We start from the raw sequence: 18,734 nt of genomic DNA, 5'->3' as shown, positions 1-18,734 counted from the left end.
TACTGGGGGCCGGGAGAGGGAGAGCAGGCAGGCCCAGAGCAAAAGCTTTCTTTTTCCGTATGATGGGCTCCCATCACGAGGTGTGGCCCAGATTTGGGATGGGTCTTCCCACCTCAAATAATCCAGATTTAGGGTGGGTCTTCCCACCCCAAATGATCCAATCAAGAAAATCCCTCACGGGCATGCCCAGTTGACTGAGTCTTAGTTGATTCCAGATGTCACGTTGACAGTGAAGATTAGCCATCACATGCAGTAACAGGAAGAACTGAAAAGCAGCCTTGAGTTGGTGCCGGACCTTGCCTTCTGTGCAGCAGCCACTGCCTGGGGCCCCAGCTTCCCATATGCTGTGTAAGTCAAGGCTGCATGTACAGGGCTTAATGCAGAGAATGGATTTATTTTAGTAATTGATTTTTTTTAAGACAGGGTTTCTCTGTGTAGCCCTGGCTGTCCTGGAACTCACTCTGTAAACCAGGTTGATCTCAGAGATCCACCTGCCTCTGCCTCCTGAGTACTGGGGTCAAAGGTGTAAGCCACTACTGCCCCCCGTCCCCAGCTGAGGATGGATACTTTTAAAAAGAAAGTGGCTTTGTTTTCTTACTACATTTTTTTTGTTTTCAATTAAAGAAAAAAATTAAATACAGAAAAGCATAGTGCAAAACCCACTCTAATATTTTGATCTGTATCCCTTTACTGTTCTTTACAAATTTCAAAACAAAAACACTGATACAAACTCATTCTTTTTAACTTTGTGGATAGTGGGACATCTGTAAATAAGTCAATAAAACTGTACTATATAGACTATATGACATTTGGTAAATTATTACTTTTTTTTGCTTTTTATGCATGTTTGTATATATGCATGCATGCTTGTGTATATGAGTGTGTGTGTCTGTGTGTGTGTGTCTGTGTGTGTTTGTGTGTGTCTGTGTGTGTGTGGTGACCAGAGGATGACTTTAGGTGTTATCCTTAGGAATGCCATCCTCCCACTTTGAGGCAGGGTCTCTCATTGGCTTTGAACTTACCAGTTAAACTCCCTTGGCTGGCCAGTGAGCTCCAGAATCCTTCTCCCTCCATCTCCCAAGTTCTGGGGTTGCCACACACCTGATGATCTTCCTCAGCCTCTCAAATGCCAGAGTGAGAGGTGTGCTACCATGCCTACCGTTAGTATTGACCCTTATGCTGAGCCCTGGGTATAGAGATGAAAGAAAGCCACTGGGAGTATTATAGTTCAGGCAGGATTTTTTTTAATGTGTATGAGTATTTTGCCTGCATATATGTCTGTACACCATTTCTGTGCCTGGTGCTGAGACCAGAAGAGGGCATGAGATCCTCTGAAACTGGAATTACAGATGGTTGTTAGCTACCATGCAGGTGCTGGGAAGTGAGTGTGGGCTTTTTATAAGAGCAGCTGGTGCTCTCAACCTTTGACATATTTCTGCAGCCCTAGGCCAAACAGTTTTGAATTCATGTTTCTAAAACTTAGATGTGCATGTAAATGACCAATAGCTTATGAAAATGTAGATTCTTGTTGAAGGGGCTCTAGCTGGCCCGAACTGGCCAGTGTGGCTCTGGTAGACCTTGCCCCCCACCCCCACCCCATCCCCTCTGCCTTGTTACAAACCTTTAGATCATATTCCTAAAGCTAGTCATCAAGGTCTATTCCTTTATTTAGTCACTTCCTCTGACTAAGGCTGACCACCAGGGTCAAGCTATCAAAGTATTGAAGTCCAGCAATCAAAAGCCCCACTTTGGCTCATCTAATTAACATAACTAATTAAAATTAAATACCTCATCCTAACCAGGTGTTTCTCCTTTGCCTTTATGAACTGCCATTTTCCTGTGGGCCACATCTGTCTCTATCCAGAGGCAGTCCTCCATCATCCAGAATAAATACCCCTTCCCCCTCTCCCTTATTCCCGCCCTTCCCTTTCTTCCTTGTCCTCTATCTCCTGTCTTTGCTTCTTATTCTCTGCCCTTGTCCCTCTGGTAAATAAATCAATAAATCACCTTTGTGCTGAGAACTTGGTCCTGGAGGTCCTAGGCTGAGAGTGACCTTTTACACTCATCCTGTAGGTATGGGGTGGACCCAGGAGTCTGTTTCTGATGAGGTCTCAGGTAATGTTAATGCTGGTGCTCTAGGCATTGTAAAGAATCTGATTCTGATTGTGATTCAGATTTGTATTATAAAGTAACAGAATGGGTACAGTTGAGATCAAAAGTACTGCGGGAGAAAAGAGGCACTGACTGCCTGGGGACTTGATGGAGTTGTATACCAGCACCATGCTTACATTTACTCCCAGAGCCCGGCACGTTAATAAAATTCAGAACAAAACTATGTAGAGTTCATAGGATAGGATGACAAGACCCCCCCATCTGTGAGGGCAGCTTGGGCCAGATTGTGTAGAACCTTGAGTTTCCAGTTAACAGTTTGTATTGGGGACGAGGGATTGGGGGAGATGGCTTTCAGTAAAGTGCCTGCTGAACAGGCCTGAGTGTTCTTGGCACTCATACTAAAGCCAGGTGCAGTGGCGTGGACCTGTGATCTCAGTTCTGGGGAATAAGACAGACTCTGGGGCTTGCTGGACAGTGAGTGAGCTTCGGTTCATTAAGAGATCTTGTCTCAAAAAGGGGGAGTGTGGAACAATAGAACTAGACCCCTGACATCTGTTTCTGGTCTCCATGTGCATTTGCACACACACACACACACAAGTTCTTATCTATAGCACAAAATACACTCGTGTGTGTATGTGTGTGTGTGTGTGTGTATGTGTGGTGTGTGTAGTCGTGTGCTGTGTAATACTTCAGCCGTTGGAAGACTTCGTTCTATCTAGGAGGATGGTCCCATAACACAGTATTGCTAATGACTTCCTAGGCATCTTTGCTGAAATACACCCTGTTTGTTTCATACAGCAGAATCACTGATGTGTGTCTTTCAGAGTGTACCTTCATTAATAAGTACAGTCGTGTATATTAAATGTTTGTATTATAAAGCTACATCTGTCTCCTTGACACAGGTATTTAAGGCATTTACTAATAACTTTTTTTGGGGGGGGGGTTGGTTTTTTGAGACAGGGTTTCTCTGTGTAGCCCTGACTGTCCTGGAACTCACTCTGTAGACCAGGCTGGCCTCGAACTCAGAAATCCGCCTGCCTCTGCCTCCCAAGTGCTGGGATTAAAGGCGTGCGCCATCACTGCCAGGCAATAACTATTTTTTTTTTAATGTATATGAGTACACTGTCACTGTCTTCAGACGCACCAGAAGAGGGCATCAGATCCCATTACGGATGGTTGTGAGCCACCATGTGGTTGCTGGGAATTGAACTCAGGACCTCTGGAAGAGCAGCTGGTGCTTTTAACCTCTGAGCCATTTCTCCAGCCCCCACTAATAACTTATTAAAGTAGAATTGGTTTTTTTCCACCCTTAGGTTTTCTATTAAAAATGCTACCATTCTTTTTTGCATGAATGGATTTTAAGTGCCTGATGCCTGTGGAGGGCAGAGGAGAGGATAGGATCCCCTGGAACCAGGGTTACAGATGGTTACAAGCTGCCATGTGGGGATTGGGAACTGAGCTTGGGTCCTCTGCCAGAGCAAGTGCTTTTAACTACTGAGCCCTCTCTCTAGTCCCTAAAATGCTATTTTTTCATTATTATTTTAGACTTAAAATCTAAAATAAATGTGATTTACTTGTTGAATAAGGTACACATGACCTGAAGTGTAAAATTCAATGAAAACTTCTCTCCCATCTGCCCAGTTCCCCTCATTGCAGACAGCCAGTGCTAAGCGCCTCTGGTGTTTCTATGTAGTGGGTATTCTCTGAGGTGGTCCCTGGTCAAGTCACCTCTGATGTTCATGACCCTGTTCACTCTTTGCCACCCTTTGATATGGGCTGCTTTGTAGTTCCTCTTCTAGTGAGTAGAACAGTGAAAGTTCCAGAAATCGGTTATAAAGAGCACTACTTTTCCAGCAGCTAAAAGCATTGGTTGCTCTTCCAGATGACCCGGGTTCAATTCCCAGCACCCACATGGTGGCTCACAACCATCTGTAGCTCCAGCTCCTGGGAATCCATTGCCCTCACACAGACATATGCTGCAAAACACCAATGAAATAAAAATAAATCATCTAATAAAAGAACACTGCTTTTATTTTGGATGCTGCCTCTTGCTCTCTCTTGTATTCCCCTCTTAAGGGAAGTTAGCTAAGATGCTATGAGCCCACCTTGTAGAGAGACGCCTGAGAGATCTGCTGGGCAGCACTGTGTGAGGGAGTTTGGAAACATCCTCCCTGTGCCGGTTAAACCTGTGGATGGGTCCACAGCCCTAGATAACGGTCTAACTGTGATGCCAGGGGAGCTGCTCTGGGATTCCTGACTGGAACTGTTTAAATCACTATGCTTAAGGGTAACTTTCCTCCCATGGAAGCAGATGGATGGCATAGGAAGTAAATGATGGTTTTGAGGGTTTTTTCCCCTTTGTTTAGTGAGTATAGTGACAGATAGTGACAGTTTCATGTCTGTTTTTAGCCCCTGAACCTTGGAATTCACTCTGTATAAATATATATCTTTCTTAAATTTTTCAAAACAGTTGCAGAGGCTGGGAGATGGCTCAGATGCTAAAGTACCCCTCAAGGATGAGGGCCTGAAATCGGATCGCCAGTACACACATAAGAGTTAGGCATGCTGGAACACATCAGTTTAGAGAATTGGTAAGCATCAGGGTCAAAGTGAGATCCTGTCTCCAAAAGACCAAGGTGGAGAACAGCAGAGGAAGACACCTGAACTAGACCTCTGGCCCTCTCAGGCACACGCACGGGCAGACATCCAAACATTCATGCATATAACATAGAATGCCATTACACAGTCTGGTATTGTGTTGCTATAATTTATTGACCTCACCTCCTACTGATGGACGTTCAGGGTGTTCCCAAGGTCAGCTCTCTCTGAACTTCCACATTTACTCAGTGTACTAATTGCTTCCACATACTCTGGGTGGGAAGTAACTGGGAATTAAAGCCACGGCCTGGTCCATGCTTGCAAGTGCGCTGCATCCCAGTCCAGAGATCTTCATTTAGCTAATCATCTGCCTTACAACAGCAGCAAAAATTTGTTAGTATTTTTACTGGGGTTATCAAATTTTAAGTAACTTAGGAAAAAATCACCATGTGAGAGTCCCAGGATAGCTCTTTACTTAGGTGTACTTCTGAATGATGGAGTGTGTGCTTCCTTGTACCCCTCAGTTGGTCATATCCTTCCCTGCCATGTGAGCCATAGTCTGTTCCAGTAAAATGGAGAAAGTTGACTTTCCTGTCCATGTTCAGAAATCGGCCTGAAGATTTGGGACTGAGGAGTTGGCAATGTGGATAAAGTGCTCACTGTCAAGCCTGAGGACCTGAGCTTTTATCCCCAGCTAGGCAGGCACCTTTATAACACCAGCATTGGGACATAGAATCAGGAGGATACTGGAGTCTTGCTGGCCTGGCCATCGAGAACCAATCACTGAACTCCAGATTCAGTAAGAGACTGTCTCAGAACTTCTTAAAGTGGAATGGGCCATGGTGTTATACGCCTTTAATCTTTAATCCCAGCATGCCAGAGGAGAGGCGTGAGTTTGAAGCCAGTCTGGTCTACATAGAGAGTGCCAGGGCTACATAAAGAAACCCTGTCTCAAACAAAACAAAAACAAAATCTTAGAGCAGAGATGACCTCTGGCCTTCATATGTGCATGCATGTGCACGCGTGCACATACACATATACCGCCGAATATCCCCTAACATACAAAGACTCTTTCATGCCTGGAGATGTGGCTCCATGGTAAAGAGCTTCCTAGCAAGTGTGAAACTCATCCCTAACACTGAAAAACGAGGGGTGAAAAAAAGTCTGCTTTCACAAAGTAAGTGTTGTCCTAAGCCCAGGTTCTCAGGAGAAGGAGCCCTGCCTGCCTTGGGGGAGTCCAGGCTTAGTGATGACTGTTGTGACTGACATCCATCAGGGGAACTGAAGCCAGGTACTTTCCCAGTCAGCCCGAGCACTGGATCCTTTAGGGTTCCTTTTCCCTGTGAGGAGGGGGATTGGCATGTGTGTACAGGAGCAGTATTGTGTAGGAAGGTTACAAAGTGTCCTGCACAGCCTGTCACCTAACTCTATGGTCAATCCTCGGCACAACCTCTTAAGTAGCTGTGTGGTCTTGTCCAGGGATTTCCCCTGGCAAGGTCTCAGTTGCTGGATTTCCACGATAGAGAGGACGCTATGTCCTTGTAGGGTTGTAAGGTTCATATAAGAGGATATGTGACAGATTCAGGGACATCTGTCAACATTTAAGGAATCAGGCCACCCTCAAGATTGATTAGCCCTGTCTGGCCTTGAACTCCCTGAGATCCACCTGCCTCTGCCTCCCAAGAGCTGAGATTAAAGGTGTGCCCCACTACACCCAGTTTGGTATGCTCTTTAGTGTCATGAGTATCACCCAGTCATTTGATTTTGAGACAAGATCTCCCTCTATAGCCCGATCCGGCTTTAACTTCTACGAAACCGCCTTGCTGGGATTTCAGATTGCACTACCATGCCGAGTTTATTTAACATCTTTAAATATCTTTCAAGCTAGTGCAAGCATTGATGCAAGGATGCTTTCCTGCATTGGCTAGATGAAGAGACTGAGCTGTGGAGACAGCGAGTTTCCTAAGCCCCCACTGATGGCCAAGGACACTGCAGCATTTACACAGGATCTTGGCTCTAGTGAAAGGGTCTTTCCTAACAGCCACTGTCCCTTTTGTCACAGAAAGTGAGAGTCTACCTAATGCCTATCCTCTGAGTACCCTGTCCTGTGCAGAGCCAACAGAATGGACCTGGCAGCAGCACATGGACTGTCCTGGCCCCTCTCAGGGCAGCTCAAACCTTGCCAGCTGCCATTCCTTCTGATCCCATAGCCAAGAGGGTTGGAGAGGTTCCCAAGGCTGCCTGCCAGAGCGTTATACTTTGCCCCTTATGCCAGGGCCTGGGAGGAGAATGCCAGTTCTTCTTAAAGATGACAGGGGTGACCCTTCCAGGCACTCCATCATTCCTGGAAGGTCCCTTCTGAGTTTCTGCAAAGGGCAGAGGAAAGTAGTTTCCCTGAGCCTGGTGCTGGTGGAGGAAACCAGGGCCCCCAAACCAGAGGTCTGGATCCACATGGTGGGTAGCCTGGCTTGCTCTGTGTATCCCTAACAAGTAACCCTCATTCTGTTGTGAAGCCATTATCCTGACTGGCCTGGAGCTCAACATGTAGACCAGGCTGATCTCAAACTCACAGAAATCTGCCTGCCTCTGCCTTCCAAGCGCTAGGATTAAAGATGTGCACTACCGTGGCCATGTCTATCTCTCTCTCTAATTCATAGGAAAAGCAGTGGTGTAGACAGGGATGGCAGAGCAGAGCTGAGCCAAGGATGAACCAGCTTTCTAAAATCCACACTGCACTTGTCGTCATGAAGCTTCCAGCCCCCGGCTAGTCTCCAATTCCAACAGGGCCCCTTCATGCATGCTGTCAGGAGCTGGACAGTAATAAAAAACAACTCAGCTACATCCCCATGAGCCTGCTCTCAGACCTCTTGATGGTCCCAGCCCCGCATGGATCACCACGATACCAAGGTAAATAAGAGAAGTCCGTGCAAGTCCAGTGTGAGCAGGTCCCGTCATGAAGAATGTGCGGGAGTACAGAGGGTGGAGATAGTGGCTGATTCTTTCTGTAGGAGGCGAGTACGGGAATGCAAGACTAGATCCTGAGTGAGCCTGTTACCCTCTGGTCTCTGGTGGGATGAGTCATGGGGCCGGGGCAATGGGGTCCATCTACCACGCTGTGAGCAGTGACCCTCTGAGGTCCAGCTCTCCTGATTCAAATGTGTGGAGTGGTTCTTCATTTTCAGAGAGCCCAGACTAATAAATCCACTACTCAATTGCAATCCCCACTGCGCGTTTATAGGCAGCAGCTGACTTTTATCAGCTAGTTCGTTCTTTCATATAAGCAGAGTTTTATGAGGGTCTCCTGAGCTGGCTCGCAATGTGATGAAATGTCTTCAAAACTCAGCCATAAATCCCCGGCACCTGCCAAGTCCGGGACGCAGCTCCCCGGGCACGTTTCGTCCAGCTGGAGGCTCTGTGCTCTTGCCCAGTTTGCATTTTTTGCACTTGTCTCTTTAAACTCGGATTTGTTTTTCAGCTCTCTGAAGCCTCTTTAAAGGCAACTGAAAAATGAGGAACAGGAAAAAGAAGAAGCTAGAAAGTTACATCTGTGCTAAAAATTTCCTCTGGCTCATGTCACTCTGAGAGCTGGTTTGGATCTCTCTTCTGAAAAAGAGACATCAGGCTTCCCAGCCGCACGAAGCCAGGGTGGGGTTGACAGAGCCCGTCGTGATGACTCGGCCGCTTTCCTGGACCATCATCCTCTGTGCTTGCCAGAGGCCCCTACCCTTGCCTGTCAGTTCTGTGAAAGAAGGGAACAGTTCCAGAGGCCTCTTCTCCAGATGGCCTCCAAGTGTGACATCCTTTCCCAGCAGTCCGAGTTCCCTCAGTGCAGAGATGAAATTCACATGCTCTTTTCCAAACCAGGTAAGACGTAGACGATCAGGGGAAGCCAGGCATCCATGCAGGTGACCAGCACTTTTGCATACCTCCCTCTAGAAAAGGTAGACTGAGCCTTCAGCCTGCACCTCTGAGGTACCGGCCTTCCTGTTTGTGGGTTCTCGTCCTTGTGGTTAAGAGTCTTAGACCAGAGGTTCCTAGCTCTCTCTCAAAGGCCCCTGTTACTCACTTCTCTGGTCACAGGGCTCTCTATGCCCAGGCAGGCTCCATAAACTCTATAGGTACCTGCCAGTCCCAACTCACTAATCCATCATCAGTGTCTCCTTCTTAGAACCTTCTGGAAAAGTCAGCACACTTGGCTTGGAGGAAACTGCATATTCCTATGAGGAAGCTGGGGTCTCTGCTCCAGAAAACTCCCCCTTATCTCCTACTTTACAACACCGTTTCCTGCTTTGGGAGGGTAACCACCTTCTTTGTCCAAGCCCAGCTCAGATACCACCTGTACCATGACGACCTTTCTTACTCTCCTGGTCAGAGCAACTCTCTTTCCTCAGCCCATCACTTCCAGTTTTATAGCCCTTTACTTTTCTCTTACCCATTCTCATTTCCTTTCCAGCTCAGGGAAGGACTTTATCCATCTTGGAATTGAACCAGCGTTGGAATGGCACAGAGAGCCTTGTGTGGCCTGGTATGGGGAGGCCCTGCTCTGCTTGGTAGAGATGGTGGTAGGCCTTGGCAAAGCTGGCCAGCTACTGTAGCCTCCAGGAATGCACTAATGTCCCGGGAGGATCACGATCTCTGATATTGTCCTGGCTCTTCCACCCATGACTGTGGCCTTGGGCTTTGCCTCTCTTATCTGTAAAACCAGGATGGCAGTACCTGCCTTATAAGATTGCTGTGAAAATCAAATGAGCTAATGCATTCAAAGCAGGAGCATGAGGCCCAGTTAGACATGTCATCAGTCTCTAAAAGAGGACTTGGGGCTGAGACCCACTCCTTCCTATCAGGAACCTGCTGGGCTTTGGATGTAGTCCCTAGCTACCTGTGAGTTAAAGGCTGCATGGATGACAGACATGAAACAGAAGGCCAGAGAGGTTAACCCCATTCATCTCAATAGCCAAGAGCCTCTGGGCAGCCTGTGCAGAACATCCTCCCTACCGCAAGCCCACGCACTGGCAGACCCAGATCCACCCAGCATTGCCACACTGGTGGAAGTGGTGGCTGCTGTCCCAACCCCAGCACTGTGGCGACAGCCCTGACTGGACTCATGTACCACATCAAGGACCAGCTCCACCTTCCTCTCAGAACCCCTCCCTCCTCAAGCTTCCCGGTTCCCTTCTTCCTGGAGAAGTAGGGTAGAACCTCTCTCTTGAGGCTGGCTAGGCCATAGCCCTCTGTGGCTACTGCTGTGTGGTAGAGAAAGTCCTGGAATCCTGACCCAGCTCTGCCAGTCAGCCTTGTGGGAGCTTGAGCTTGAGTCTTGACTTTTCCAGACCTAGGTTTTCTACTGAAAGACAAGCAAAGTCAAAGGGACTGGCTGGTAGGCAAAGGTATTGCCATTAAGGTCTACTGTGAAAGAGGAAATGACCCCACTCATGGAAGAACTTCAAATCCTGCTGGAACCTCAATGGTTTTCTTCTGAGGAGTGGCAGGGCATGCTGGGAGAAAGATCTGGGAGTCCCAAAGAAGACATCTGCCATCTTCATGTCTTTATGTCTAAATCAGCAATGTTGTGAGCTCTGTGATTTTCCGCATCTTACAGACAAGGGTGCTGATGGAGAGGGTGAGGCAGCTTCAGTTGCTTCCCCATGCAATGGGGACACTGCTCCATGAACCACTGGGATGAGGTAAGTGTCCAGCCCATTCTCTTTCTCAGAGCCAATAGCCCTCTGTTAGGTGGTACCCAGCCACAGAAGCAGCTCTGAGCTGGACAGTGGCTTACTCTGGTCTCCTCAGCTCCCAACCTGGCCTGAAGATCCAGGAAACATGCAAGAACTCCAGGGAACAGTTCACTTAGAAAGCACAGCCCAAGCAAGGTCATAGGCGTGTCATTTTCTGGCTACACATTAGAGGCAAGGCTGGTGGTGTGAGCTACCTCCCTCTGCCCAGGGCAACCTGGGGATAGCCTGGAGTTTCTCTCTGCACACTGAGATCAGTAATTCTCCAGTAGTTGCCAAGGTACCTGAACTGAGCATCATAGCACAGAGAAGTGTCCCAGGGCAGCAAGCCTGCTGATGAGCCTATGATGGTAACCATCACCACCCATGCAAGCTGCCAGCCCTGATCTCTGAGCTGTGCCTGGCACTCAGGACGGTTGTTCCCACCCAGAACAGCATGACAGCTTCCTGTGTACAGCTGCCTTCCAGCTTGCTGTCTTGTCCAGAAGGAGGCAGGCCAAACTTGGCAAAGTCACCATCTGTATCCTGTGGAACTCTGGTCCAGTGCGACATAAGCAGTCTCTCCATCAGTAAGAATGGGACAACCCTGACCAGTGGTTTTGCTTCTTGGCTGCACATTGTACTCATTTGGGAGACTTTATAAAACTGACACTGTGTAGACTCAAGTTCACCTTAAAGATTGTGGTGCAGGAGACAGGAATTTCACCCTGCCCTCATGTGCCTTGAAAATGCAGCAATGGTGGAGAAGAGCTGCCTGAGTGGAATACACCCACTAACCACTCTTTCCAAGCATCTGCTGCATCAATCACGGAATACATACCGGAGTCTGAGTCTGAGTTCTTGCCTTAGGGAGCTTGTGATGCAGTGGAGAGAAATAAGATCAATTAAAAAAAAAAAAGAACCAATCATGCCACAGGGTAGTAAGTGAGATACAAACCATGGAAGGAGCTGGATGTGTTGGCACACGCCTAGAATCCCAACACTTGAGAACTGAAGGCAGAGGATCAGAAATTCAAGGTCATTGTTCCTTGCATCGCAAGTTAGAGGCCAGCCTGGGCTGCAAAAAATGTCTATCTAGAAAGAAGAGACAGGGAGATGGAGATGGAGATGGAGATGGAGATGGAGATGGAGATGGAGAGGGAGAGGGAGAGGGAGAGGGAGAGGGAGAGGGAAAGGGAGAGAGGACGAACATAGAAGTAGTAATGGGGTAGGGGTAGGACAATGAACGATTTGGGGAGAACATAAGAAGGAGCAAGATGGCTGCCATTTTTACTGTGACCTGTGTGCACAGGATATGTGCAGCTGTCTGGAACAGAGGTATTATCCAAGTGTTGCCTGGGCTCAAGATGCCGTCCGGGGACCTCCGAGGGGAAACTTCTGGTAATGCTGAGGCCACGCTTGCCTTTTCCACTCTCATTGTCTCATGAGTGCACAAGAGTTTTCCGATGTCTTGTGGTATGTGATGACATCATTGTGGGATATGCCCTTGTGTATTTTACAAAACTTTGGTAAACAGTAATGGAGATTTCCACAGGAACACACACAAACACTCTGGAGCAATCAGCTTCTCAGAGTATAATAGTCAAGGTTGAGAAGAGCTTCTCTGAGAGGGTCCTTCTAGCAGGTTCTCCTGTCAGCTAGATGAGTTCATTGGAGTGGGAAGGAGCAGGTCCAGAGAGGAGAAGGGAGCATGGAGGTGATGGGTCAGATGGGTCAGAGAGGCAGAGGGCAGGCATAGAGGTGCATGGAGGCAGGGCCACATCCAGCACAGGGATAGCTTGTGTTCTAGTGAGGAGAGCTAAAATAAGCAAGAGGCAGGTGTGGGGGGAGCTAATTTCAGAGGGTAATATGTTTGATAAAGAACACACAAGTAGGAGCTGGAAAGATGGCTCAGCAGTTAAGAGAATTTGATGCTCTTGCAGAGGACCAAAGTTCAGTTCTCAGCACCTACATAGTGGTTCACAACCATCCATAAGTGCAGTTCCAGAGGATCTGACACTCTCTTCTGACCTCCATGGGCACCAGGCACAAAGGTGGTGCACAGTCATACAGGCAAAATACTCATGCACATAAGTAATCTTTCAAAAAAAAAAAAAGAACCCAGAAATGGGCTAGAGAGATGGCTTTGCATGCGAAAGTAATGGCCATACCAGCCTGAGTTTAGTTCCTTGGAACTCACAAAAACCTGGATGCAAGTGGATCTCATCTGTAACCCCAGTGTGACTATTGGAAATAGAGGTTAAAAAAAATTGCCTAGAAACTTGTGAGCCAACTAGCCAGGAGTAGGAAACGTGGCAGAAACAAGAGAGAACTTGCTTCAGTGAGGTGGAAGGCAAGAACCAATTCCAATGAGCATGCACACACACACACATTAAAACAACGAAAAATTTTTAAAATCCCAAATGAAAAACAGAGTAGCTGTTATGGTTGGCACACTTCTTTAATCATAGCACTAGAGAGGCTGAGGCAGGAGGAACTAGAGTTTAGCCCGGGTTATATAGGAAGACTATCTCAAACAATAACAAAAGCATACGAGAATAGTCACGGGATAAAATCACTTAGGGAGGGGATAAAAGGGAAGAAGAGACTGAGCTCAGAGTTAGACATCCTATGGGATGAGACAAACTAGGATGAGGGCAGTAGAGAATCCATGAAGCTGACCAATGATGAAGTGGATGCAGGGTGGCTCTGGATCAATGGCCAAGGTCAGAGACCCAGAAGATAGTGAACTTTAGGGTACGGAGGAGGGGACGGAGTATGAGTCACGACCATGTCCCAGGTGGAGGACATCCAGCTGGCTGCTGAGTGCATGGGTCTGGAGCTCACAAGAGGAGTCAAGCTAGAGTGAGGAAACTTGGAGAGAGATTGTGCAGATAGAAAAGCCAGCCGTGAAGCTTGATGGGAGTGCCTGACCTTTCTGGTGTGGTCCAAAGTCAGAAAGAGGATCTTGGGGAAGCAGAAGGCAGTGGGGATCCGGGGAAGGAGGAGGTTTCAGGACAGGGTTGAGGGCCTGGCTTGGAGGGGGGGGCTGAGAGGGAACGGAGATGAAGTGTAGGTGACAGTGTAGAGGCCGTTGTGACAGGGGAGCAGATGTAGGTTGTGGTTCAGGAGGAAGAAGTCAGGAACATTCTAGAGGCAGAGGTGCTGGAGAGGTCTCATGAGAAACGATGGTTGGTGGCACAGACACGCAGAACACAGGCAGCAAGTTTGGCTCAGCAAGAGGGGAATGCTGGACAGACACAGCTACAGCAAGTGCAGGGGACAGCAGGTTAGAGGCAAAGCCATTTGCCCAGAGGGACCAGAATGGCATGGAGGCATGAATGCCAACAAGAAACAGAAAGGTCACAGGGCCACAAGGGAGCCATCAGGAAGCCTGGGCTTGGGGCTCTTCTATCCTCTCTCCATAATGAATCCAGAAAACACCAGAATACACCAGTTTCGACAGTGTTTCCCCTCAAGAGCCCTCCTTCCCGTGTTCTTGGCTGTCTTCTTCACAGTGGGTGGATAGAGAAGGAAGAGTGGGAGGGGGAGCATCCCACCTTCATGTGGGGAAGCAGACTCTGAGAAAGGACTCCCTAGAAATTTTTTAAGGCGACCAGAAACAAGCTGAGACTGACCACCAGATGGCCATCCTTATGTAGGCTGTCTCCCTCACCCACACAGGCTGCCTCTGTCACAGTGGTCCACCCAGGCTTATTGTCTCTGATGCTGCCTGCTCTCCTGCAATGGCATCCCGCAAGCACACTAGTCTCTTAGAGGACAGTACTTCCAAACCTCTCCAGTGTGCCCTTTTATTCCATACTTGCTCTCTGGCAGCTGCTGGCCTCTGGCTCCAGTCTCTATCTTCCTAGCTTACTCTTGGCCAAGAAGATGGCTCTACTCCAAAAGTTCAACAGCGTTCTTATCTCTTCAGTCTCCCTACGGTCCCAGGGCCTGCAAAAAGTCCTTGGCATGGTATTTCAGGCCCCTCCTGGGCCCACCACTTTCCCTTCAGCTCCTAACACGTCTCAAGTCCTCTCTAAACAGGCACAGAATTCTCTCCACTGCCCCTACACCTTTGTCTCAGGGGACATCGGCCAGGATGTCCAGGGGCTGGTTAGTGAGTGTGCGATGCATCTGTCTGTGTGCTGGAGGGGGTATACGTCTGTATGCGAGTGTGAACATGCATGTGAAAGCAAGAGGTCAACTTAGGGTTCCATTTCTTGGGATGGCATCCACCTTGGGTTTTTGAGACAGGATTACCCACTGGTCTGGAGCTCACCAAATGAGTTAGGCTGGCTGGCCCCAAACCCCCAAGATCTGCCTGTCTTTGTTTCTCCAGTGCCAAATGTCTGCCATCGTGCCCAGAGCCTTTCATGTGTATTCTTGGAGTCAAACAGGTCCTCATGCTTGCAAGGCAAGCACTGTACAGACCGAGACAGTCCCTCGGCCCTCTGGTCCCCTTTCATGGGGCAGCTTCTTCATCGCCTTCTCCAGGAAGTCCTTCTTGACCACTTAAGACAAGTCATTGTCCTCTTCTATCTCCCCTTCCACCGTGTACCTCAGGATAACAACCTGTGGTGGCTGGCCACCTGTGTGTCCGTCTCCTTTCTCTTCAGGACAGGATCTGTGTATCTATGTGTCCATAGAAAAGATCTATGTACCTCTACCAGAAACGGTTTGAAGCCCTTCAGATACTAGATTGGATTGATTAATTAATGAGTAATTAGTGAAGAAATGATTAGAGCTGCCCATCGACCCATCCATCTGGCATCTGTTCCTCCATCACCATCCACAAGAGTCCTTTTTAAAAATTTTTTAAAATTTTATCTTATGTATTTTGCCTGTCTTATATGTGTATGTACCACTTTCATTCCTGGTGCTTACAGAGGCCAGAAGAGACTGTCCAATCCTCTGGAACTGCAGTTACTGCCGTGTGGGTGCTGGGAATTGAACCCACATCCTCTGGAAGAGAAGCCAGTGCTCTTAACCATTGAGCCATCTCTCCAGCTTGGTCCCTTATTTGCAGGGTGTAATCCATGGCTTTAGCTGTCTACTTTAAAGAACATACTGCCGTGTTTTACACAGCTTACAGTGTCCCCAGTAAGGAAGGTTCTACTGCACTCCTGGAAGACTTGGTCCCCATGCGGCATGTGCCCAGAGGATCACTGAAAGCTTGCTTCCTGGGTACCCCCGCAGAAAAGCTCTTCCTGAGGCCACACGGAAGAACACCTGCAGACTAACTCACCAGTTGACTCTATGGGCAAGCCAGGCCTAGTCACCCTTAGGCCCACGCTGGTATAAGTCTATGCTGCCTGGAGGTTTATGTGGATTGCTGTGTGGAATGAAGCCTTCTCTAAGAGGCCCCTGGCTCCCCAGTCTTCGTGACAGCCCCTGCAAGTCACAGTGGTGATGCCTAGTCACATCTGCAGGTAATTTCTTGCTCCATCTGCACTGGAGTGGATTTTATTCAGATCAGAACAACATCCTTTGTCCTTGTGCCATCTCTTGGGCGGGAGGGGCCCCTGTGTCCCCTGCAAAGCATGTTGCTCTAGCTCTTCACTGGAACCTTCTGTCTTCTAGCGAGCTCTGATGGCATTTGGAGTAGCCATGAGGTCAGTGGGCATGCTCACTATGAAGGCCTGGCCTCCAGCAGCTGGGTGCGTGCGCAAAAAGTTCTGGGCTGTGCTGCCTGACATTTGAAGTCATTTACAGGGAATAAGTTCCATGCTTGCACCCTGCTCAGCCTTTCATAACAGCAGCCAAACTGTCCGCCCTGGACAGGACATAAATTCTGCTGCCTAGTCACTGGGCCAGCTCTCCTCCTGGAACTGCTTCCTTCCCAAAGCTTGCCTGGGGAGTGGGGGTGGGGGTAGGGGTGGGGGTGGGGAACAGCCCAGGAAATGTTTCAGGAAACTGATGCAGTATGAGAGAGAATGCACAGTATTAACAGATAAAGTGCAGGGGGCCAGCTTCTAGGCCAGGCAAGTGCTTTTGCTCTGAATGGTGGATCTGCTCACTTTTGAGAAATGTGTGGTTCCTGCTTCTGCTTCTGTTGATTGTATTGAAGGAAGACCCCAAATGTGCTTGACACCCCACAGGTACACAGAAGGAGCTCCTTTCCGCCACCCACAGAGAGGCTGTGCACCCTTGGGCAAGGAGGTGCACAGCCTCTCTGTACTACAGTTTCTATTTCTGTGAATGAGATCAGGGCTGTACCCATCTCACATGGCCACTGGGGACACTAAGTGAAGTATCACATGTTTCAGGAGCACAGGCCTCCATGCGGTGGAGCTAACACTTGTTAGCAGAAAGCATCCTCCTTTTCTCTGCAACAAAATGCAGAGGTCCTACTGTGCGCTGGGCAGTAGGCTAAAAGTGTAACGCAGTTAGGTCTACCCATTGGGATCATGGTCATTCATGTGACCTGCTGACTTAATTTTTCTCTTCATTGGCCCATCATTGTGTGTGTGTGTGTGTGTGTGTGTGTGTGTGTGTATGTATGTATTGGGGGATAGCTGGCTCTCACTGTGCAAGGGACCAGAACAGGGGAGCACAGATGGCGAAGTGGAAACGGAACCAATGAATGTCAGGCTTATGTTCCTCAGGAAATGGAATGTCATTGTGGTGAGCCCGACTTGGCAAGGCAGATCTACATCTGACCCGAATCATAGAGTTCTCCCGCCACAGGCAGCCAGGCCTCCTGAGCTTGGCAGCTGCCAGGTGCAGGTGCAAGCCATACAGAATCCTGGGTTACCTGCTGGGCATAGTAGAAGCAGTCAGGGTGGGGGTTCGTCCAATCCTCACCTTCCTGGGATTGAGAGGAGACACTCTGGTCAGCTTGATTGATGTGATCCTGGAATATGGGCCAGGACTGGCCCCTGGGCAGGGCAGAAAGCAGGACTGTCAGGACACAGTCAAAGGCAGATCCATTGTAGGTGAGCTACTGTCGTCCCCACTCCTCTACCTCAATCTAGTTAGTTCCACTTACCTCTTCCATGTAAATCACATACTGGTCCCAAAAAGATAAAACACTTCCTGAATGAGCAGAGGCCACCAGTCCAACCCTTCTCACATCCTGACCCATGAGAGAGCCATTCTGGCATCTCCAGTTGCTCTGGCAGGTGGCAGGTGACAGAAGACTGAGTCCAATTCTAGCTTCTGAGAGTGGGAAAGTCCCTTCTGAATCCTGAGTTATGTCACCTCCATATAGAGGAAGGGCAATCTTCTGCCTCCACCTCCGACTACTGGGATTAGGAGCACGCGCATCATGCTGCTTAGGTGAGGCTGGGAAGTCATCCCTGCTGCCTCCTGCAGGCAGGCACGCTGCTGACGAGCTGCATCCCCAGCCTTCACCACTGATTGTCATCATCATTTAATTATTACTTATTTTATGCCTTGTATTTTGGGGAGAAGTCTGAGGTAGAAGGTCAATATGTAAACCAAAAAAAAGGCAGAGCTGCTCTGGATGGAGGGGGGGATCTGGGATTCCACCTCCTCTGCCCCCCATGCCTCTGAGCAACCTGTACACACACATACATACACATGCACGCACGCACGCACACACACACATACACACAAACACACACATGCACACATACACACACCTGCACACATTCACACACAGCCTGGAAGCCAGGTTGCATGACCTCTAAGAGACTTCTTGCCCTTGATCAACAAGGGTTCCCAAGTGGCCTTAAACCGGGAGATCCAAGAGCATTGCTGTCACCTGGATGGAACACTGGAGACATACATGTTTGGTAGCAGAGATCCCAACGGGCAGCCCGAGGACACCTTGCTTAGGAACAAGTCACGTCTCACACGGAACCAGCTCCCTAGGAAGGCATGCTTGGATGCATGTTGCCTTAGGAGGGAGGTAGTCTGTAGTTCAGGGAGCTACAGGCAAGTGTGGAGGGATGCTCCCAGGAGGAAACCCCTTACTTGAGGTGACTCAACTCTCAAATCAACTCCAGCCTTACTTTCTGCATGGGGGGAGTGGGGGTGATACCAAGCCAGCCAGGCCTCCAGCCTCTGCTCCGGAAACCCCCTCATTCCTCAGTGGTGCTTAATCCCTGTTAACAGCAAGCTGACCTCCCGCCTCCCCCAGATCCTCACAGGCTGCCTTTGAAAAATAAATAAATACGTTCTCCATTATCCCATTAGCAGCTTCACAGGTTTTTTCTCCGCTATTAGAGCACCCCTCCAATGCAAGTGGAAACACGTGTCCGAGGACTGTCCTCCTGCCGCCTGCCACAGGGCCAGGCTGCACTCAAGGTAAGAGTGGCTGACCCATCTGCAGCTGCCCACTGG

This window comes from Grammomys surdaster, unplaced genomic scaffold (assembly GCF_004785775.1).
Source record: "Grammomys surdaster isolate TR1022 unplaced genomic scaffold, NIH_TR_1.0 125863, whole genome shotgun sequence".
In the NCBI taxonomy this organism is placed as follows: Eukaryota; Metazoa; Chordata; class Mammalia; order Rodentia; family Muridae; genus Grammomys; species Grammomys surdaster.
Note: the sequence above shows the minus strand (reverse complement) of the source record.